General features: G+C 34.9%; 1 non-coding gene across 1 annotated transcript; it reads left to right on the top strand.

Annotated features, from left to right (window-relative positions):
• Positions 1 to 14,357: 14,357 nt before the first annotated feature.
• Trnas-aga (transfer RNA serine (anticodon AGA)) lies at positions 14,358 to 14,432 on the top strand. The gene has a single exon. It is a non-coding gene; the product is annotated as a tRNA-Ser (tRNA).
• The last annotated feature ends 11,146 nt before the right edge of the window (positions 14,433 to 25,578 follow it).

Raw genomic sequence — 25,578 nt, 5'->3', positions numbered from 1 at the left:
ACAATAGTTTATATACGGGATATAAACGTACATCAAACTCTGAACCTTCTCGTGAGGCCAAAGAATTGTCCTTGGGCCAAAGTCTTAACAATTATAAAGAATCATCTAGCTGATTAGTTTCTGAGAAGATTTTTAAAGATTTACCCTATATATTCCTTTGTTAAACTTTGACCCCCCATTGTGGCCCCACCCTACCCCGAGGGGTTATTATTTTCACAACTTTGAATCTACACTACCTGAGGATGCTTCCACACAAGTTCCAGCTTTGCCGGCGGATTAGTTTCTGAGAAGAAGATTTTTAAAGATTTACTCTGTTTATTCCTATGTAAAACATCGACTTCCAATTGTGGCCCAAACCTACCCCCAGGGGTCATGATGTTCACAAATTTGAATCTACACTACCTGAGGATGCTTCCACACAAATTTCAGCTTTCCTGGCTAATTAGTTTCTGAGAAGAAGATTTTTAAAAATTTACTGTATATATTCCTATGTTAAACTTCGACCCCCATTGTGGCCCCAACCTACCCCAGGGGTTATTATTTTCACAACTTTGAATCTACACTACCTGAGGATGCTTCCACACGAGTTCCAGATTTGCCGGCGGATTAGTTTCTGAGAAGATTTTTAAAGATTTACTGTATATATATTCCTATGTTAAACTTCGACCCCCCATTGTGGCCCCAAGCTACCCCCGGGGGTCATGATTTTCACAACTTTGAATTTACACTACCCGAGGATGCATCCACACAAGTGTCAGCTTTCCTGGCTGATTAGTTTCTGAGAAGAAGATTTTTAAAGATTTACTTTTTATATTCATATGTTAAACTTCGACCCCCCATTGTGGCCCCACCCTCAGGTGAGCTAAAAAGCTTAAGTTTACAATTCAATAAGTTGGTTTCTGGAAGAACAGATTTTGAAAATTTTCGTAATAAATATTGACAAATTTTTTACTTTTTTAATCTTTAGCTTTTAAGATCTGTGTACAAACATAGAATTGTGAGCAAATCTCTGTATCTTGCTTATAATTCGAAGCTTAACACTCAAATATGGTTAGTAAATAGAAATTGTAAACAACTAAACACAAGAAACATGCACTACATGTATAACAAATAAAGAACACTATTTTTTCGAAATGAATCATATATATACATGTATATACCTACATATTTCCGTCAGCGATATCAAACTCTATTTAAACTGAATAAACTCGAGAAAATGCCGAGCATCTCAGCAAAACTTATTGCATTAATCTACCATTACGCAAAAGATAATGCCGAATTACCGATAGAATGAATTGTATTTCAGTACCCCTACATCAGATTTTGCTTAATTTGCGCAGGTAAACAGTTAACGTAACTGTTTGATTTACCGAAGTCTCTGTTTGATTTGATACGTAAAAATCAAGAAATACAGACGATAGTTTCCAGGTTACAAAGCATAAATAATGAAAAGGAAACGAAAATCAGAACAAGCTAACACCAAGGTCATGTGTGAAAACTGTCAACGCATTGAAATATTTAGCCTCAATTTACTTCACAAAATCGGCACCAATATATTTTTCATGTTTCAAAATTTCCCTTCATACGCGAACTGTTGCACAACAAGCAAATTCATCATAGTCAGATCGACCCTTTTTCGTATAATGTCATGGCTGCTTTAAACAAAGAACCTCGTTTTAGAAGTATGGAATACGAGTCTTGGTAAAATGGGTATGCAAACCCGGGCCGTGGCAAAATAAAAGCCGGGGCAGATCGGCAATTGTCAATTCCAAATACGCATTATTTTGCAGCAATATTTACAGCGAATACAAATATACTAGTCCATCAAATATCCTGAAATTTTAATGAGATTGGCAGATTATTAACTGCCAATCTTTTGTTTTGCCCAGGCCAAGTCTTGCCTACCCAATTTTCCGGATGCCGAACCCGAAGTTATTAAAATGATTGAAACACGCCTTTCCTTTATTATTATTTTCGTAATAACTCAGATTTGAAACAGAATTACTCCTTAATTTTTGCAATTTATATTTTCCTTCCCATAAGGATAATTTATGCTAAACTACGTTGCATTTGCCTCGGTAGTTCTTGAGAAGAAGATTTTTAAAAATGCACCCCCCTTTTTCTACAGTTTCAAGGTTTTCTCCGCTTTGAATACAGATCGGACTTTTATTTTTGCAATTTATATTCGCCCTCCCATAAGGATGCTTTGTGCCAAATTTGGTTGAAAAAGGATAAGCAGTTTTAGAGAAGAAGTTCAAAATGTAAAAAGTTTACAGACGGACAGACGGACGGACGGACAGACGGACGACGGACAAAATGTGATCAGAATAGCTCACTTGAGCTTTCAGCTCAGGTGAGCTAAAAACTGACTGAGTTGATATATAACTTCAATGACATCTTTTCAAAAAGTGAAACAGATATTGGCTAAAGCAAGTCAGTAAAGCATAATATAGAATTATCCAATGAAATTCCATTTAAGTAAATGTATCATCGAATTCCCCCATCAATGTTTCATGAGGTGAGAAATCACTTGGAACAGTTATTAAGTGCAGGTATAATTCGACGTTCACATTCTCCTTATGCTTCAAATGTTGTACTTGTCAAAAAGAAAACAGGTGAATTACGCCAATGCATAGATTTCAGAGAATTAAATCAAAGAACCATCAAAGATAGTTATTCTTTACCAAGAATTGATGAGATTTTAGATTCTCTTTTTGGAAATAAGTATTTTTCAATTTTATACATGAAATCAGGATACCATCAAATTGAAATTGAAGAGAAACATAAAGAACGTACTGCTTTTACTGTTGGTCCACTAGGATTCTATGAATACAACAGAATGGCTTTCCGTTTAGCAAATACACCTGCTACTTATCAGAGGCTCATGGAACAATGTCTTTGAGAATTACACCTAACAGTTTGTTTTATATACTTGGTTGACATTATTATATTTTCCAAGACTTATGAAGAACATTTAGACCGATTATACATGTACTTAGTCTTTCAAAAGTTGCGGGAAGCTGGAGTTAAACTTTCTCCAAAGAAATGTTTTTTTTATTAAAAACCCGTGTGAAATATGTTGGTCATATTGTTTCAGAAAAAGGCATTGAATCTGATGAAGAAAAGGTATCAAAGGTACTGGGATGGCCTCAACCTAAATCACGTGAAGAAATCCGTCAATTTTTAGGTTTTGTAGGCTATTATAGGAAATTTATCAAGAATTTTTCAAAAATAGCCAGACCTTTAAAGCAATATGAGCTGCAATTTTCATGCTGAAATTTTTTTCTCACAAAAATGTTATTTTCTACTTAAATGACCAAAAATATCTTGGTTCATTAATTTCTGTTACCTTATTTTTGTGGGAAAAGCCGTTAACAGCTGGTTAAGAAGCCTTAATTGAAGCAAAATTGAATCATTGTCGTCCTGTACAAAAATTAAACTGCTATATATTCTTTATAAGAGACATCTTTCTTCAGACAAAAATAAATGATTTTTTCAAATCTTATTTATCATAAAAATTTAAGTTACATACAGGCTTAGCATACTAGCAGGTTTTTGCAGCAAAATAAAATTCTAAGAAATACAGCTCATATTGCTTTAATAGATCTTATGCCTACAACACAAAAGAAAAGCCGAAGTAGAGGGAAAACACCTATTAATCATCCACAGGCAGATTTTAAATGGAGAAAAGAGCAAGAAAGTTCTTTAAATTTCTGAAACAACAGTTGTCTTCTTATCCAATATTAGCCTATCCTGATTATTCAAAATCATCTGAATTACACACTGATGCCTCGTTACATGGCTTAGGTGCTGTCTTATATCAGGGAAAGGAGGATGGACTGAAACATGTCATAGCATACGCCAGTAGAAGTCTAAGCAAGGCTGAGAGAAATTATCCGGCTCATAAATTAGAGTTTCTTGCACTGCAGTGGTCTGTCAAGGAGAAATTCAAAGAATATTTATATGGCCACAAGTTTACAGTATATACGGATAATAATCCACTTATGTACTTACAACTGCACAATTAGATGCAACTGGCCATAGATGGCTTGCAGCTTTGTCAGCTTACAATTTTGATCTTAGGTATAAACCAGGTAAAACAAATGCAGATAGATGCAGATGCACTGTCTCGTTTACCAGGTATATCTATACTACCGAAACAAGATGTGACTACTGTATCATCAAAGGAGAAGAATTTGCAACTATGTATCAAGATTAGTGAAATTACACAGACTGGGGAAATTCTGTCACTGCAATATGTAATGCATCAAACATATGTCCATTTATTGGAACTTTACCTGTCACTGAAGATGCTATCAAAATGAACATCAGTGCATTACATAATGAAAGCTTTCAAAGTATTGATGTAATTCAAAAACAAATTAAAGATCCAGACATCATATTGGTTTGATCAAGTTTATAACAAATACAAACCACATAAGGATGAAATACCACCAAGAATGAAATACCACCAACTCCTTACAGTAGAGCATTGTTTCAGTGTTTTGACAAACTCAGAATTATTGATGACAAATTATTGAGAGACATAGGAACAGAAACAGATATTGTACATCAACTTGTTTTACCATCATCTTTCATAGGTCTAGTCTTACATCATATTCATGATAAAATGGGTCATCAAGGTAGAGATAGAACTCTTTCACTTGCCAAAGATAGACTTTATTGGTATGGAATGAACCGTGACATTGAAAACCATATTTGTCATTGTGGTAGATGTATCAGGAGGAAAACTCCAAACAATATGAAAGCTCCTCTTGTTAATATCAATACGTCGCAACCATTAGAACATGTATGTCTTGATTTTTCAACTCTTGAACGCTCAAAGGGTGGTTACGAATATGTATTGGTCATAACTGATCATTTTTCTAGGTTTTCAATGGCAATACCTACAAAAAATATGACAGCTAAAACTACAGCTGAGATATTTTATCAGAATTTCATTGTTTACGATAGTTTGCCGGAGGATACAAGCGTTAATTCGCATTGCAATCTTCCACCTCCACAGGAGTTTAACGAAATCCAGGAAGCGTTGAAGAAGCGTTTAATTCTCTCAAAACGAAAAGAAAGCATAAACCATTGTTTACGCACAGGACGATACCCCTCATGGTTGTTGGCAAGGTTAACATGTACATTAAACCTTGGAAAAGAAGACAATGAAAAGTTTGAAGTCCTCTTCAAACAAATAGCTGAAAATAAAACAATGAAAACTGCCCAGGCAGTAGTGAAATTCATTGATAACGAAATTAGAGAGAATGAGGGAGTTATTCACAATCTAAGAGTATCAGCTCTAAAACGGATTAGGAATACGTCCTTTAACTTCAACTGTGAACAAAAAAACTTTGACGAGATTATTTTGAATACAAACACTAAGCATCTGAAAGATTTGCAGAACTTTCGGGACAGATTACACTCCATTCCAACTACAACTGACAAACCACGGAAACAGGACAGTTACCGGTCATCCCAAGGAAAACCCGGACATGACCGCAGACAAAACTATCAGTGCCGCCATTACTCGGTGAATTACAAAGGCCATCGTTACCAGACACAGCGCAACAAACCGTATTAACTATTGGATATTTACAGTGCATAAATGAGATTGAGAATTGTTCTGTATAGTTTATTTTATTAAATATATTGCAACGTAACTTTTCTTGTATATCCTTTTTTTGCTGAATAATTCATTTAATGTCACACTTGGAAGGAGTGTCATTGATCACGTGACACTCCATTTTATAATATAAAATTTGTGTAGATTCGTGTATTAGTAAAACTTTCAAAACCCTCTATCTTATAACACTCTGATACTTAGACGGGTTGTTTCACTTAATCACTGACAGTCCTCTATTACAACGTTAAAACGTGTGATAGACGGAACTTATGCTACAGCTTTAATATTATTACGAACTCGTCAGTGAACTCCTCTATTAAAATGGCAAGGCGTTTTAATAGACGGAAAAAAAATCTAAATCAAAACAACGAATCAAGCCTTACGCTGCAAACCCCAAACTTGACAAACCATGTCAAGATTTAGCGGAGGCACGATTTTTATTGATTTAATGTATCTAAATAAAGATTGTAACTACTTATTGGTGTTTTTTATTGTTTGACTAATTGGACAAACGACGGCTGTCGTGACAATGAACTCACCTAAAATGCATCTTTGTCTTTGCTTACGACGGTTTTTAACTTCACACTCTTTCCTTCTTTTATCCAATCAAATCTGCTTCTCAAGTAAACTCTTCCATGATATATCAGATCACCCCCCCCCCCCTTTACTATATTGAAATTTGTCATTTCTTTGTAGTTCTGTTTTTAAAACGCTGCATGATTATTGATTTTTTTACAAAAAAATGACCAAATCAAGGGTAATCAGTTCATTCAGAAAAAAATAACCAAAAATTTTAAGTTCATTCTAAAGAAAATTATTTATAAAAATTTAAATCTATGCCAAAAATTTCCATAATTATGTAACGTTTTAGAATTGAAAATTCTATACCAACCTTCAAAAGGTAATTAACAGCTGGTAATAAAAAATGTTTTAAAATAAATTTTGCACAATTCGTAACCAAGGTAGTACACTTATGTTCTTCTTCGTTCCACTCAACCGAACATAAATTATTTACAATAATAACAAAACACATGATTAGTGAAGGAAGCGCTTATTTGCTGCATTTATTTACACGTACAAATACATATAAAGATTCTTCAAACTTTCAAACACACTTCAAAATTTGGTGGGTGGGGATTGTGTAAATGTGTCAAAGAAAAGGCTCCGAATGAGTGAAAATCGTGCTTGAATACCTGTTCTACAGGTTATCCGCTATAAATAGAAGCCAATGGCCACAGATTTAAATATATAAAGCCAACACATATAACATGTGTTCTAGTACCTATGATAAATTAATATAATATAGATTAGTTCTGATCATTATACTATTATTATAAATATTGGTATATAGATATAAAAAATACATTATGCATTTAAATGAATGTGTTGGTTTGTACTAAAAATTTGTATTTTTATGAATTATTTACTATTTGGAAAGCTGATGAACAAATCATCCCTTATCTCTGAGCCCCATCTTTTGCTACATAAATCATGTCCAATTTTTTTTTTACAAGTGGCTACCGGTCACTACATGTAATCTGGAGTGATTAAACATTATTTAAAAATCATTCACCTCATATGTATCAGAAAAAATTGTTTCAAAGCAGTTTATGTAAAATAATATTTTTTTCAAGAATTTACAAAATTTAAATCTAATTTAGGGGGGTTACTCTAAAAAAAATTTTCACCATCTTTACAACACATAAAGTTACACACTATGTAGACATCAGTTACAACTAGAACTGTCCTAATGGGACTAATACCCCCGCTAGGCTAATTTCAAATGGGACAAATAATTGAATTGAATAATAAAGGTTTGGAACACATACAAAAGAAATTTTCTAGAATTGTAAAAAAAAAAAAAAAAATTAGTAAACAAAGAAAAATTAAAATCAAAATTGTCAGAATTTCACGGTAAATACATATCTATAACAGTAATACATTTACAAATTTATGTATCTGATGATATTTTTTTTTGTAAATTTTAATTGATTTAAAGAAATACCAACAAAATGACAATAACCCCTCCCTTTGCAGTAAATGGAAATACCAGTAGCCAAGCAAGGCTCTTCTGTTGATAACACTTTCAATATCTTTCTAATAACAGTCTTGACAGATGCAATTAGTTGTTTCAAATTTTCCTCACTTTCTCTTATGGCACAATGGAACTCCATATCAGAAAATTGATCCCATAGGACTATGATTTTCTTTGATGAGCTTGTTAAATTTAATACACTCCCAAAACATTACCATAATTACCATATTTTGTACAAATATGTAGAAAAAAAAAATAATATTACAAACAATTTTAAAATTGCCAAAACACCTCAATCATATCTGTAATTTTGAATTTCATTTAAATTAATGCTCAGTAGGGTCACTTCATCAATTTACTTGACTAATAAATTTAAACAACTTCTTAAAATAGTTTAACTTCTTTATAAATAATGATATTTATTTCCTTATAATAATAGAAACTTTTGGTTTACATAAAACAGTTTTTAAAAAGTCCCAAAACCATCACCCATTTTACAGATTATCAATTTCCCCTAAACACATGCTCCATCTGAACCATGGCTCAGATAATGGCTCCCTTGGGACAAATGAATTCAGCCACACTTGTCTTTGATGTACTCATTAGCTCCCAAGAATTTATCATTGACAAACAAAAACTTTGCAATGTCAGTTGATATACTAGTTATAAAAATTTTTTTTTTATTAATTAAGACATAAAGACAAAAAACCTCAATCTGGATGTTTTTATATAAATATATTTTAGAGTGTTTTAATACTATTAATTAATTAATAAAATCTGTAAGGATTACCTCCCTTACTTTTCAACATTAGTGTACAATATATAGAATAAGGAAAATGAAAATTGTCATAAAATCATTAAATCTTGTCTGATCTTAAAAAAAAATTGCAGGTGCACATCTTCAGATGGTGTTCAACATATGTACAAATTTTCAAACTGTTCCATGCAGTAATAAAAAATTCTATAGGGGGGACAAAGTTGCGTCTACAGACAGACGGACAAGGTGAAACCAATATACCCCCCTAAACTTCGTTTGCGGGGGTATAAATATTGCAAAGCAGATTCTTCTAGATTACTGCACTTGGGGAAGACCGGTGCATTGTGAAACCAAGCCTTTCGGAGCCATCAAGAGCAGAATACAGGCTGCAATGGATTCCTGACTTAGAACCTAGCCACCGAGGAAAGGCGAGGGCTTGCCACAAGGATGGGGATCAAGTGCGGCGTGTGTCCATTCACGTCTAAGAGACACAACTTCCTTACAGAAGTAGAGACTAGTGCACCTCTAAACCAGCTTCTCTAAATTAATCCCTTCAGGTCGGGCTGAGCCAAACACGCCTTGGTAATGATGGGATGAAGAAAATACTGCTTTTCACTAACACTCCTGCCCCCACCTGTAAGTCCCTCCAAAATACCAGAAACAAAGATTTGGACTAGAGTCACCGTAGTCTATAGACGTGCAGTGCGACGGCATGTACAACAACTCCTTGTACTCTGGGGTCGGTGAGACGCCATTCCAGCCGCCAACAAACTGTCTACATCTACATCTGCAAAACATCAAATTTTCAAATTGGTTAAGAAAATAATATTTGCTCAAAGCACGGTCAGTTACGGGATGAGGCATCTGCTAACCACTCTTGTAGTCCAGGGGAGTGATGCGCTAATCCCCCAAGACATTCTTAAGCAAAAAATGCCAATTAATTAATAAATTATGAACTGTTCCGTGTCTTCTTTGGATTAAAATATTTCTTTTCATTATTTGTAATTCAAAGCTGTAAAGTTATCAGCTATAAAGTCGTAAATTTCACGACCGTTACTGTTTATTTTTGCCATATGTACATGTAATACTGCAGTACAAGAATTTAAAGAACTAAAAAGAAGTGTAAGGGAACTTAAAAGATGCTCCGAAACCACGAAAGAAAACAACTGCATGCAGATTTAAAGATCAGTTTTTTAAGGAAGATAATACATAACAAAATACTAAACAAAGTTATTTAACATACAAGTTGATATTTATGTAATCCAATTCTTCTACGTACGATTTATATATGCGAGACACATATAAATTTGTTACCTTGTTCAAAGGAGTTTCGATTTAACACATTCCATATTTTCTTAATTACGGTAAATAATTAATTGACCGGGTTTTCCAACGGAAAAATCCGGTTATTAAAATGGTGAAAATGGCGGGCGGGCGGCTTCCAAAAGGGTACCCTCATTGTACGGATAACTCCTCCTACAGTTTTCAAGATAGGAAGTTGTTCTTTTGCAGATCAATTGTACATATATCAGAGGTGTGCATATTGCTAGGATTTTGATTTCCGATAATTTATCGAAAAAATACCAGCTTTTGAACTTAGTCATTTTTTGGCAAAATATTGCATATAGGGAACCCTCATTGTACGGATAACTCCTCCTACAGTTCTCAAGATAAGAAGTTGTTCTTTTGCAGATCAATTGTACATATATCAGAGGTGTGCATATTGCTAGAATTTTGATTTCCGATAATTTATCGAAAAAATACCAGCTTTTGAACTTAGTCATTTTTTGGCAAAATGTTGCATATAGGGTACCCTCATTGTACGGATAACTCCTCCTACAGTTCTCAAGATAGGAAGTTGTTCTTTTGCAGATCAACTGTACATATATCAGAGCTGTGCATATTGCTAGGATTTTGATTTCTGATAATTTATCGAAAAAATACCAGCTTTTGAACTTAGTCATTCTTTGGCAAAATATTGCATATATGGTACCCTCATTGTACGGATAACTCCTCCTACAGTTCTCAAGATAGGAAGTTGTTTTTTTGCAGATCAATTGTACATATATCAGAGGTGTGCATATTGCTAGGATTTTGATTTCTGATAATTTATAAAAAAAATACTAGCTTTTGAACTTAGTCATTTTTTGGCAAAATGTTGCATATACATGTAGGGTACTCCATTTCACTGGATAAGTGTTGACATGGATTATGGATACAGTTTACATAAAAGAAAACCCGGTTTGCTGTCACATTGACAGCTTTTCACTTGTTTAATTGAATGTATTGGAAATTCTAAGGCGTCTAAATAGATTGAATTCCTTCGGAACGTGTATACAATGTACCAGATGTGAATGTGTATCGTATTCTCATTTTAATGAACACTTCGGGGATAACTGTGTACTTTTAAACGGGGAATGGGTAAGCTTTCATTCAATGTGTCTCTCCTGCTAATATGATTGAAATTATGTGTCAGGATACAACAGATGCTTGATATAGACTGATTACAAACGTATGCAAAACTGACTTGACCGAAGGATTGAATTACATGTTGAAATACTTACTAAATGTATTTTACGTCGAAAGAGAGAATAGTATAACTAGTATTCCTTTTAAAGGAATGATCGGAAATAATAATATATTGCTAGCTAGAAGCAATTATTATGATCAGTTTGATATAAAATAATTAAAAAAGGACTGTATTTTTACAAAAAAATTAATTTTGAAATAAATTTGGAGAAAGCCGTTCGTAAACTCCTTGTCTAGTTTTATATTTTTAACGTATTTATTAAATGTTAATGTATCTTCTTCTTCTTCTTCTTCAGAATACTGAGTAGGCTCTTCAAAGAGCATTAACACGTATACAAAGAAAGAGTTGTATTAAAATAATTTAATGCGACTAAAAAGCATTGAATGCCATCATAACTTGCTATTGAGGTTGCATTATAACGTAACCTTGTTTATAAATCAAGCCGTCTTCCTAGCTACTATTATGCAACATCAATAGATCGAGGTCAATTCATGGAGCATCTTCTTATGATTGAGGTCAGTTCATTGAGGTCAATTCGAAATTCTTACGCATGAGACAAAATGTGCATTCTTGAATCAACAGGTCGAACTGTATTTTATGTATGGAATGAATTGAAATAAAACTGAGTAAAATGTTATATAAATACTAAAGCAAACTTCAAGTTTTTATAAGAACTATTTAGGCAAGCGGAATGTGTGTGCACGTGGAAGCATTTGCCGGATGCCTCATATGGACACAACAGTGATCGGCCGAAGCCGATCACGAAAAGATCAGCACTGACATGATACATGAATCTATTTAATAAAAACATACCGAGAATAATTTCTGTTTGTAGAAAATTGAACCTAACCGAGATTGACGAAACCATCGAAAATGAGACTCCACAATTTTTGTCGGACGGCACACCTTATTCGGTGACGCAAACTCCGAGATAAAGTCACAACGACATTAGACACCCACTTGAACTACAGTTCTACGGAGAGCAAAGTTATATTTCGGCAGCCCGAGAAAAGAATTTTTCCGAATTGCGCTCTAAACCACATAACCTAATTTTGAAATCTCTAGTAATAGAACGGAGTGGAGCAGCTGCGCATGTGGTATTTAGGCAAACTTATTACAACTCCGACTTGACACTATGTAGTACTTTACGTGTTATTATACCCCCCGCAAACGAAGTTGGGGGGGGGGGGGTATATAGGAATCACCTTGTCCGTCCGTCTGTCTGTGCAATCGTGTCCGGTCCATATCTTTTTATGGAAAAACATTGGAAGTTCTTACTTCACACACAGGTTGCTTATGACCTAAGGGTATGTCATGACCTTGACCCAATGTCATTTGGGCAAGGTCACTGGCAAAAAAATACAAAATTCGTGTCCGGTCAATATCTTTTTTATGGAGAATTATTGAAAGTTCTTACTTTTTTGCTTATGACCTAATGGTGTGTCATGACCTTGACCCAAGGTCATTTGGGCAAGGTCAAGGGTAGAAAAAGTGCAAAATTCTATAGTTGGTAAATTCACGCATTATGATTTATATCTTAGCGGGGGGGGGGGGGGGGGGGGGGGATCAATTGTAAGCTTGCTCACAGAACCTCTAGTTTATTTTTTTAATTCTATGAATTGTAAAGATTATGTAGTTAATCAGCATTGTGTGTGTGTGTCAACAAATTGTCATATTTGGCGTCTGTGTCTGCATCGGCAGCTTTGATATAACAAGTTAGTCCTGTAATTCTTGTTAGCTCACCTGAGCCAAAGGCTCAAGTGAGCTTTTCTGATCACAATTTGTCCGTTGTCTGTCGTTGTCATCGTTAACTTTTCACATTTTCATCTTCTTCTCAAGAACCACTGGGCAGATTTCAACCAAATTTGGCACAAAGCACCACTAGGTGAAGGGGATTCAAGTTTGTTCAAATGAAGGGCCACCCCCTCTTTAAAGGGGAGATAATTGAGAATTATTGAAAATTTGTTGGTATTTTTCAAAAATCTTCTTCTCAAAAACTATTTGGCCTGAAAAGCTAAAACTTGTGTGGAGGCATCCTCAGGTAGTGTAGATTCAAGTTTGTTCAAATCATGGTCCCCGGGGGTAGGGAGAGGCCACAAGAAGGGGATCAAGTTTTACATAGGAATATATAGAGAAAATCTTTAAAAATCTTCTTCTCAAAAACTATTGGGCCTGGAAAGCTCAAATTAAAATGGAAGCATCCACAGGTAGTGTAGATTCAAGTTTGTTCTAATCATGGTCCCCGGGAGTAGGGAGGGGCCACAAAAAGGGGATAAAGTTTTACATAGGGATATATAGAGAAACTCTTTACAAATCTTCTTCTCAAAAACTATTACGCCAGGAAAGCTCAAATTTGAGTGGAAGCATCCTCAGATAGTGTAGATTAAAGTTCGTTCAAATCATGGTCCCCGGGGGTAGGGTGGTGCCACAATAGGGGGATCGAAGTTTTACATAGGAATATATAGAGTAAATCTTTAAAAATCCTCTTCTCAAAAACTATTAGGCCAGAAAAGATCAAATTAAAATGGAAGCATCCTCAGGTAGTGTAGATTCAAGTTTGTTCAAATCATAGTCCCTGGGGGTTGGGCGGGGCCACAATGGGGTGTCAAGTTTTACATAGAAATATATATATAAAAAATCTCCTTCTCAAAAACTATTAGGCCAGAAAGCTCAAATTTGAATGGAAGCATCCTCAGGTAGTGTAGATTCAAGTTTGTTCAAATGATGATCCCTGGGGGTAGGGTTGGGCCACAAATGGGGGATCAAGTTTTACATAGGAATATATAGAGAAAATCTTTAAAAATATTCTTTTTAAAGACCATTTGGCCAGAAAAGCTTTAACTTGTGTAGAGGCATCCTCGGGTAGTGTAAATTCAAAATCACAGTACCTAGTGGTAGGGCGGGGCTGTGATGGCGGTTTGAATTTTTACAGAGAAAATCTTTAAAAATATTCTGGGAAAGTTTTTCGGTCCAAAACTCAGTACTTAGTGTGAAAGCACAGGTTATGCAGATATAAGTTTGATGAAACCGTGATACCCTAGAGAAAAGTGGGGCAACAAAATGGGGGGGGGGTATATAGGAAAAGAGAAAAATCATCTTACAGGTACAACAACAAAAGGGGCTTGGTATTTACCAATAGAAAGAGGTGGATAAAAATTGGCAGATTTTCAATTTTTTTTTTAGCAAGATCTACTGTACTTAGTTGTCAAGATATTTTGATACTGTAATGCTAATTTGATCAGAATTAAGGCAATTGTTGCTCAGGTGAGCGATGTGGCCCCTGGGCCTCTTGTTTTATCTATTTTGTGATGCATAACTATTTTAAGCGTTTTATTCAACAATCTCTTGGAAGAGATAAAAGACTACAATAAACAAATGTGACGGTCAGACCGGTTCGAATACCGGCGCCAGATAGCTCAGTTGGTAGAGCACCTGACTAGAGATTCAGGGGGCCCGGGTTCGAATCCCGGTCTGGTCTGTCATTATTTCTCTCATCCCGTTACATTTGGTGCCGTGACCAACCCCTGGAACTGACAGGTTAACTCCTGCCAGGGGAAGGACCTCATCTCGTTACACAAACAATGAACATCACAAACTGGGTAAAACACATTAAACTTAGGTGATGATAAGTGGTAACTGATGTTAATTTAACTTACTCTATGCTAGACCGTAATTTAGCCGCTAAGGTTGCATGTACATAATAGCGTGTGCACTGTTTAGTTTACTTTAAATAACAAAGAATGATAACTCGTAAAATGTCTTAAACAGTAATAGACAAGTCGTTCATGAAACTGTTATATATTCCTTTGTTAAACTTTGACCCCCATTGTGGCCCCACCCTACCCCTGGGGGTCATGATTTTCACAACTTTGAATCTACACTACCTGAGGATGCTTCCACACAAGTTTCAGCTTTTGTGGCTGATAGTTTCGGAGAAGAAGATTTTTAAAGATTTACTCTATATATTCCTATGTAAAACTTCGATCCCCCATTGTGGCCCCATCCTATCCCCGGGGGTCATGATTTTCACAACTTTGAATCTACACTACCTGAGGATGCTTTCACACAAGTTTCAGCTTTCCTGGCTGATTAGTTTTTGAGAAGAATATTTTTAAAGATTTACTCTATATATTCCTACGTAAAACTTCGACCACCCATTGTGGCCCCACCCTACCCCCGGGGATCATGATTTTCACAACTTTGAATCTACACTACCTGAGGATGCTTCCACACAAGTTTCAGCTTTCCTGGCTGATTAGTTTTTGAGGAGAAGATTTTTAAAGATTTACTCTATATATTCCTATGTAAAACTTCGACACCCCATTGTGGCCCCACCCTACCCCCGGGGATCATGATTTACACAACTTTGAATCTACACTACCTGAGGATGCTTCCACACAAGTTTCAGCTTTCCTGGTCTTATGGTTCATGAGTAGAAGATTTTTAAAAATTTACTCTATATATTCCTTTGTAAAACTTCAACACCCCATTGTGGCCCCATACTACCCCCAGGGATCATGATTTTCACAACTTTGAATCTACACTACCTGAGGATGCTTCTACTTAAGTTTCAGCTTTTCTGGCTGATTAGTTTCTGAGGAGAAGATTTTTAAAGATTTACTCTATATATTCCTATGTAAAACTTCGACACCCCATTGTGGCCCCACCCTACCCCCGGGGATCATGATTTTCACAACTGTGAATCTACACTACCTGAGGATGCTTCCACACAAGTTTCAGCTTTTGTGGCTGATTGGTTTCGGAGAAGAAGATTTTTAAAGATTTACTCTATATATTCCTATGTAAAACTTCGATCCCCCATTGTGGCCCCATCCTATCCCCGGGGGTCATGATTTTCACAACTTTGAATCTACACTACCTGAGGATGCTTTCACACAAGTTTCAGCTTTCCTGGCTGATTAGTTTTTGAGAAGAATATTTTTAAAGATTTACTCTATATATTCCTATGTAAAACTTCGATCCCCCATTGTGGCCCCATCCTATCCCCGGGGGTCATGATTTTCACAACTTTGAATCTACACTACCTGAGGATGCTTTCACACAAGTTTCAGCTTTCCTGGCTGATTAGTTTTTGAGAAGAATATTTTTAAAGATTTACTCTATATATTCCTACGTAAAACTTCGACCACCCATTGTGGCCCCACCCTACCCCCGGGGATCATGATTTTCACAACTTTGAATCTACACTACCTGAGGATGCTTCCACACAAGTTTCAGCTTTCCTGGTCTTATGGTTCATGAGAAGATTTTTAAAAATTTACTCTATATATTCCTTTGTAAAACTTCAACACCCCATTGTGGCCCCATACTACCCCCAGGGATCATGATTTTCACAACTTTGAATCTACACTACCTGAGGATGCTTCTACTTAAGTTTCAGCTTTTCTGGCTGATTAGTTTCTTAGAAGAAGATTTTTAAAGATTTATTCTATATATTCCTATGTAAAACTTCGACCACCCATTAAGGCGCCACCCTACCCTCGGAGGTCATGATTTTCACAAATTAGAATCTACACTACCTTAGGATGCTTCCACACAAGTTTCAGCTTTCCTGGTCTTATGGTACATGAAAAGAAGATTATTAAAGATTTACTCTAAATATTCCTATTTTAAATTATGACCCCCAATTGTGGCCCCACCCTACCCCCGGGGGTCATGATTTTCACAAATTAGAATCTACACTACCTGAGGATGCTTCCACACAAGTTTCAGCTTTCCTGGTCTTATGGTTCATGATAAGAAGATTTTTAAAGATTTACTCTGTATATTTCTATGTAAAACTTCGACCAACCATTGTGGCCCCACCCTACCCCCGGGGCTCCTGATTTTCACAAATTAGAATTTACACTACCTGAGGATGCTTCCACACAAGTTTCAGCTTTCCTGGTCTTATGGTTCATGAGAAGAAGATTTTAAAAGATTTACTATATATATATATCTATGTAATATATCGACCCCCCATTGTGGCCCCACCCTACCACCGGGGGTCATGATTTTCACAACTTTGAATCTACACTACCTGAGGATGCTTCCACACAAGTTTCAGCTTTCCTGGTCTTATGGTTCATGATAAGAAGATTTTTAAAGATTTACTCTGTATATTCCTATGTAAAACTTCGACCCCCCATTGTGGCCCCACCCTACCCCCGGGGGTAATGATTTTCACAAATTAGAATCTACACTACCTGAGAATGCTTCCACACAAGTTTCAGCTTTCCTGGTCTTATGGTTCATGAGGAGAAGATTTTTGAAAATTTCTCGAAAATTTTCATAAATTCCTAATTATCTCCCTTTGCAAAAGGGCGTGGTCCTTAATTTTCACAACTTTAAATCCCCTTAGGCTAAGGATGCTTTGTGCCAAGTTTGGTTGAAATTGGCTCAGTGGCTCTTGAGATGTTGAAAATGTGAAAAGTTTACAGACAGACGGACAGACAGACAGACGGACGACAGACAAAATGTGATCAGAATAGCTCACTTGAGCTTTCAGCTCAGATGAGCTAAAAAACTGATGGATATCATTAGAGTGTGACTTATTTAGCGAATAAAAACCGATGTCGGAGGTCATAAAAAGGAAGTTAAAAAAAGACGAGACCATTCACCAGTTCCCTGTGATCTTAACCTGTCATTTGCAAGCAAGCAGTAAGCATGGTAGGTGTGTTATCGTGACATGTGCTATTGTATTATGTTACATGTAACGTTAGAGATTATTATGCTCGTATATTATCCACGTGAAAACAATATCGCCTAGCCTATATGCAGAATAGCTTAACAATAATCCTAAGTTGTTCAAACATAAAAATTATTCATTGTTAATTCAGTCAGTGTTTTGTATATGAAATAAGCACAATTTTAGTTCGAATTTTCTCAAATGAAATAAACCATGATAATGGAAAGGTTAACCAGGCGCGTACTTACCCAGCTTTTAGCGTAGAGGGCCGTGAGTTAACTCTATCATATGATATCATATGTTTGTATTGATGATTTTTTTTAAGCACATATAGTTCATAACATGAAGAATTAATCTTTTATTAACTATCAATAACTGATAATGTTGATTCTCTGTACTTCCACTAAGTAGACTGGCAATTTGTACGATAGAGACAAGAGGATCAGTTTATTCCCCTAAGGAGCCTCAATTTGAGTTCGCGGGTAAACAACAACGGCGTGGGTCGGATTGTTTATGTCTTGTGCATTGGTGTATTTATTCACCACAGCAAACGCTAATGGTCTCAATGGATGCATCCAACAGTATGGATTACTAATTTGCAACATGCTCAACGAGGAAACTCGACTGCATGATTTGAGAACCGAGGAGAGAATGGTTTTAAGAAGAGTAGAGAAGTTGCCTTCGAACATGAAACGGGAAAACCTTCCTAATCTGAAAAGCATCACAATTGAAAAATCACCTAAGATAACTTGCACCAGCTTTAAAGACTAGAATTTGGATAAAAACATAACGATAACAGTTAACAGGAAAAGATGTGGACAAAGCTCGGTAAATACAATGTATTATGTAAGCAATAAAAAAAAACGTTATCTAACGAAAGCAAGCGGGATAACTCCTGAATTCTTTAAAAAAAATTAAAAAACAACAAATATTTTGATAATGATACGTTTAAATATTGTTATAATGATATGTATCATATTCTCCTAGGAATCAACAACTTTATCTTCTTCCACCAAAAGACCCCAAAACAACCATGCCGCCAAGTACTATCACAACTGATAGTAATGGAACAACAGAATTAACTACGTCCACTAGTATCTACCATCTTTTTAATGTTTGACGCAACCATATTGCAGTCTGGTATGTTTTAAAACGAAATATATATATATATATATATATATATATATATATATATATATATATATACTTATATATATATTTTTTTTTTTTAAAAAGGGATTGTGATTTAAGGATTACGTTTACTCAGGGTTTGAGATTTCAAAAAACATTTTTACAGAGTTCACTATCTGAAGTCCAAAGTTGTTTTAAAAGCACAAAATAACAGCGCTATTAACAGATATTGATATTCATGATTTGTTTATCTGAGGAAGATATGCTTCGAGAAAGGTAGATTAATATTGAAAACAGAGGAAATTCGGACTAATTTTTTCATTTTCTTCTTTTTTCTTTAAAAAATTATGTTGCTATGTTATTGCAAAAGTTAAGTTTCCATATGTTTTTTCATATCATTTTACATATGTTGTGGTTGAATTTACTCGTCTATAAATCTAAATCACTGTAAAAGATATAAATATTTTAAAACTGCATTTATTAAACAAAATGATTAATACTGTAAATTATATCCATTAAGGTACACGTTTGGGGAGGTATTTCCAACGAAGGGAGAACGGACATATGCATGTTAACAGGGACAATGGATTCTGCCATATACCAAGAGATCATAGAGAAGAACCTTCTCCTTTTTGCAGAGAAGAAATTTCCAAATGGATTCAGAATCTATCAGGTAATTCAATTTAACAAACCAATTGCAAATTTCTTTGATGTAAAACCATTTAGTACTTGTATAATTTCTCTTCTTGATTTCACTACACTATTATGAAAAAAAAATATTTTTTATACCATGTGTTTAGGATAATGACAGCAAACATGTGTCAAAGTCAACAAAGGAGTGGATGCACCCGGATGATTTTACAGCACAACATAAAAAGTTAACATAATGTAATGACATTTTGACGTCACCTAACGTGCTTTTACCGTCACGTAATAACGATTTGACCATATGTAAAGATATATTCACACGACGTAATGGACTCTGCCATAACGAAATGATAATTTGACATAATGTACCTATAGTTTTATGCTATAAAGCAGTGATGGCGTTCCATTTTAGTCTTTAAAATATGAGTAGTTGGACACCAAAAGGCAAGGTCTTTCTGACATCTTCATACTGTTCTGTGGAATGATTTTCTCCCTGTTACTTACCAATAGTAGGTAACATTTTGAAGAGTAAAATTTTACAACAGTGAAGAATTTATACAATGAAAATAATTGTAATGTATTTTTAAAAGAAATATTGCATTAAGTTTAAATGCATGTTTAAAGTTTTAATATCAAATATTCTAACAACAAAAGAGAGTTATTCAGGAATGTGGGGCAAAATCCGTCAGCAGCAGTGGAAGCAAATACATTCAGTGCATGTATCCCAGATATTATGTGAAACATGCCAACAAATGCAGTTAAGCACTGTTTCAGAACATGGGAAGAGTCTATCAATATTACACCAGATGAAATTGATCAACTAGATGATGGACATTTTCTTGTGAAAAGCCAAACCCCTTGAAGCTCGCAGGTTTACAGTCTGAACTTTTCTTCAATAGAATTCCCTATACTATCCTGTAATCGTTATGACTGGGCAAACATCACATAGTTTGCAAACACTTTTATGCTATATTCAGACACATAGATGGCTGGCGTTGAGAACAACTACCAGAGAAGTAAAGAAACAATCCATTTCTTACTCTTAATAACGATGTTTTTATGGAATTCAACTCTTTCCAATTTCAAAACCATTGAGAGAAAATCAATCAGTACGATTATGACCAACCAAAAATGGGAACTGCCAATGAAGAAAATTTAAAAAAATTCAAGACCTAAGCATAAAACATGGGAAGAGTCTATCAATATCACACCAGATGAAATTGATCAACTAGATGATGGACATGTTCTTGTGAAGAGCCAAACTCCTTGAAGCTCGGAGGTTTACAGACTGAACTTTTCTTCAACAGACTTCCCTGTACCATTCTGTGATCGTTCTGACTAGGCAAACATCACATAGTTTTCAAACACTTTTATACTATATTCAGACACATTGATGACTGGCGTTGAGGAAATCAATCAGTTAGATTATGACCAACCAAATATGGGAACTGCCATTGAAGAAAATTTTAAAAATTCAAAACCTAAGCATAGAACATGCCCTATAGGGTCACTTCAACAATTTACTTGACTATTAAATTTAAACAGCTTCTAAAAATAGTTCACCTTTTTATTTATATTGATATTATTTATTTTCCTATAATGATAGAAACTTTTGGTTTACATAAAACAGTTTTAAAATAGCCCCAAAACCACCGCCCATTTTACAGATTGTTAATTTTCTCTAAACACATGCTCCATCTAAACCATGTCTCAGATAATGCCCCCCCCCCCCCCCCCCTTGGGACAAATGAATTCAGCCACTCTTGTCTTTGATGTTCTTATTAGCTCCTAAGAATTTATCATTGACAAACACAAATTTTGCAATGTCAGTTGATAGAATACTTATAAAAAATAAATTTAGTTAAGACATAAAGACAAAAAACCTCCATCTGGATGTATTTATATTAATATATTTTAGAGTGTTTTAATACTATTCATTAATAAAAATCTGTAAGGATTACCTTTCTTATCTTGTCTGACCTTAAAAAAATTGCAGGTGCACATCTTTAGATGGTTATCAACATATGTACAAATTTTTAGACTGTTCCATGCAGTAGTAAAAAATTCAATAAGGGGGGCAGAGTTGCGTCTACAGACAGACCCCCTAAACTTCGTTAGCGGGGGTATAAAAATTCAAAACCTAAGCATTCCTAGTAAATCCAATATTTTAAAACTACGTTCCAAAATAGGTCGCTACTGTCAAATAATAAAAGACTTTTCTTATAAATGCAAAGATCATGAAATTTTACATGAACTGTGTCAAAATTGACATCAAAACATTGATGTACTTAAACGCAATTTGTCTCTAAATACTGATGCACCAATTCTTATTTTGGAAGACTCAGAGAGATGACCATCATTTCAACTAAATTTTTTAACATAAAGTGGCTGTCTCTTTCAAAGAAGAAGAAAAAGGGTGTTGGTAGACATGGTATCTTTGCAGAAAAAAATGAAGTTTCACTGTTCTTCAATGGGTGTAGATGTACGTATAAATGGTAGAAGTTTCCTTTCCAACCTTGTCAATTTCAATATTATTGAGTGCTTAACCCATGATCCAATGCACGTACTCCTAGAGGGTTTGATTCCTTATGAAATGGCGCTTTTGTTTCATCATTGTATTGATTTCAAGAAGTACTTTATATTGATAAAATTATGATAAATATTATAATGGATAAGAAGAACTTTCGTCAAATAGGCAAAAAAGTGCAACTTTGATGAATAATTAATTTTTCGAAAATTTAATTCAGTAAACATAAACAAAAGATTCAGGTGGATTCTAACTCATGATCCGTGGTTCAGTAGCCCAATATCTTAACCACTGAGCTACGACGACCGAATCGAAAGATATAATTAATTCAACAAAAGAGTTAAATTGCCATCTTGTGACGTAGTGTCTTAAAAAGTATAAGTCTGGGTGTAGTAAGGTACCTTAAGACCAAAACGATTTTTATTCATTCGTTGATTTCTAGTGTTCTGCTCATGATGCAAATTTGAAGACCTCGTAAAAATTACACATTTAGTGGAAAACTGAGAAAACTCTTGATAGAACGCAACGTTTTTTTAAATAAAAATAAAAAAAAGATTCCTCAAAATCTCGCAAATTAAATGCATGATTAAGCAATATGTGCTTTCCAAACAAAGGAACTGAATATGACCTTTACTTATGTAAAGCAAATTTTTTTGTGAATAATTAATAGATATTTATTGTATGTTTACTAGAAAAGTTTAATATACAGTTAAACTCGTTTAGTATACGAACACGGATATAGCGAAGTTTTTCTTAATCCCCGGCAAAAGTCTTCACAAATCTTTGCAAAATTTAACGGTTTTAACGAATTCGAATATAACAAATTTACGGATATTAATAGCAGACTTATTTTGAATCCTGTAGAGGTGAATAATATTGAAATTTAACATCTTTATAGCCAATTTCAATACAGTTTAAAAACGTTTGCACTACCATTAACAAAATTGTTTGAATGAATTAAATTTCATATAATTATTTCAATTCACAATCCGATTATTAAAGTTATCAAAGTGATGTAGTTTTGTTTTAAGCCTCAGTTAGCAAAAATTGTTGTCTGGCGAAAGAGATCATGTATACATGTATAGTGAATTCGCAATACGTATTATTCGTTATACGGATATAACAAATTACGGATATAACGAAGTAAATCCATTAGTCCCTAGGACTTCGCTATAACAGAGTTTTACTGTAGCAAGTAAATTATACGATTTAAAGTGTACTTTCCCGAATTCATTCAAATGATTTGAATAAATCTACAGCTAAACTCAATAGAACAATATACTTTTAAATGTTGATTAATGCCGCGACTGAATATTGTATGATTTTTTTTCTTCAAATTTTCATTTACGTTCTTTGTGAGCAAATGGAAATAAACCAATCGAAATCGAAGATAAAATATTGATTGACTCTGCAGTTTCATGATGACGTGCATTCTAAAAGCATTTTTAAGTTTTATTAAACAGGGAATTGTAAACTCATTCCGTTAAATATACACTTACATGTATTAACTGGCTATGAGGACTAGAACAAGTGTGTTGGCACACGAGACTGAAACGTTTTCCCCTTGAAAAACTTGAGGAAAAATGTTATTGAGAGGGACAATAAACATACTACATGTATGCTTAAATAGTCAGCTATACTCTTTACAGAACTTCGTAAAGAGGCAATGGTTCTCCCTAAGGACCGGGCTGAAATAGAAGTCAACGCGCGGAGGAAACAAGAAGTTCCTATTTATGCAGAGGCCGCTTCAACTGAAATGGCAGACTTCAGGAAGGAAATGAAGGAGAAACTTTTAACGCTGTGGTCAGAAATTAGAAGCATGGAGGGAAAAAGCGAGGAAAGAGGAGAACGTAGATGGAATGGGTGTCGTGAGACAAGACACAAAAATTGTCCTCAAGCACACTTAAACTGGGTGGTTTTGTGGTGCTTTTCCATTAGAATGGCAAAAGTTAAATTGAATATCATGACCTTGGAGCTTTATCCAATTATTCTGGCAATACACTTTTGGGATCACTGATGGAAAACTTATTCCATCTTTTTTTGAACAGTTAAAGATGCCTTAGTATCAGTTATAAATATGCAAGCATCTCGAGTTAATGAAGTGATACGATACATCGTACAGCAGTGCTTGAATTATAACATATTATTTGTTGTATACAAAAAATTGAGTCACCAAAGGCAGGACAAGTGCTCTGGATTCTACTTTAATATACGACACACAGACAGACAATACACACAAAACCTATGACGTAATACCTATATATCACTCCTTCCCCTTAGATGAATTTTTAAAAATAAAAATGTTGTCTATCTGGATTATATTAACAATGTTCAAAATATATTATCATGTACAAATAATAAGAAGAAAAAAACTCATACTACATATAAATGCAAGTCAGAACACGAGTACTAATTTGACTAGAAACAACTGAGACAGTAAATGACATAAGATGAATATTTTCACTGAAAATAATTTAGAACGAACATGTCGCTCATGTGCAGGATGCCTTTCCGTACAAAAACTACCTACTGCTGCACATGTACGTCAACGGGGTTGGCATAAAACTCCTTGGTATCGATTACACATAGATTATGCAGGACCCTTCAAAGTTACATTGTTCCTCATCGTGGTGGATGCTCACAGCAAATGGCCCGAAGATTTTCCAGATGACATCTACCACAACATCAGCTACTGTAAAAACTCTACGTACTCTATTTGTCCGTCAAAGCATTACTTATGAAGTAGTATCAAATAACAGCTCACTATTCATATCAACAAATTTTAAACAATTAATGGAATTGAATGGAATAAGGCACAAACAGCTGAAACATCCGCACCGTACCACCCGCGCACCAATGGACAAGCGTGAAAATTTGTACAGTATTTAAAACGAGCAATCAAAAGTGCTGACAACGATAAATGTACAACCCTTAACTAAAAACAAGAGATGTTTGTAAAACACGTATGCCCCCCCCCCCCCCTCCCTTGGAAACATCAACAAAGAAAATGAACTGCAAATAACTGGCGGCCGTTACAAAAAGGAAACAAGAAAGATAGTTGGAGATTTAGGTTAGCTTCAACTATACCCCTGATACAATCACTAATTAGAAGTTAATGATCGGAAAATACGCCTGTAATTTTTCTATGTCCAAGAGAAATAACTTTGTTCGAAAATTGCTCCATCGTACCCAATATCGAACTTGACCTAGATATTATCATGATAAACCTGTATTCAAAATTGTATTCAAATATGTTGTTCCTCTGCAAAGAAAATGAGCGGAAACTGCAAATAACTGGAATTTTTCTACGTCCAAAGGCCATAACTCTGTCGAAAATTGACCTAGATATTATCATGATAAACCTGTATACCAAATTTCATTTCAATATGTTCATCCTCTGCGAAGAAAATGAACGGAAACTGTTAGTGGACCGACCGACCGAGAGCAGCAACGCAATATGCCCTCCATTCTTCGAAGGGAGCCATAATTAGGTGCTTTACTTCTTTAGGATATGTGCCGCACAACACCACATGCAACTACAAATGAAAATGATCGCAACATTCGTTCAAGCCTCGACCTTGTTAAACAAAATACTGCCGACGTTGTCCCCCAGAAACAACATAAAGTACC

This window comes from Crassostrea angulata, chromosome 2 (genome assembly GCF_025612915.1).
Source record: "Crassostrea angulata isolate pt1a10 chromosome 2, ASM2561291v2, whole genome shotgun sequence".
NCBI lineage: Eukaryota > Metazoa > Mollusca > Bivalvia > Ostreida > Ostreidae > Magallana > Magallana angulata.
The sequence above is the reverse complement of the archived record's forward strand: the minus strand, read 5'-3'. Positions and strand labels throughout refer to the sequence as shown.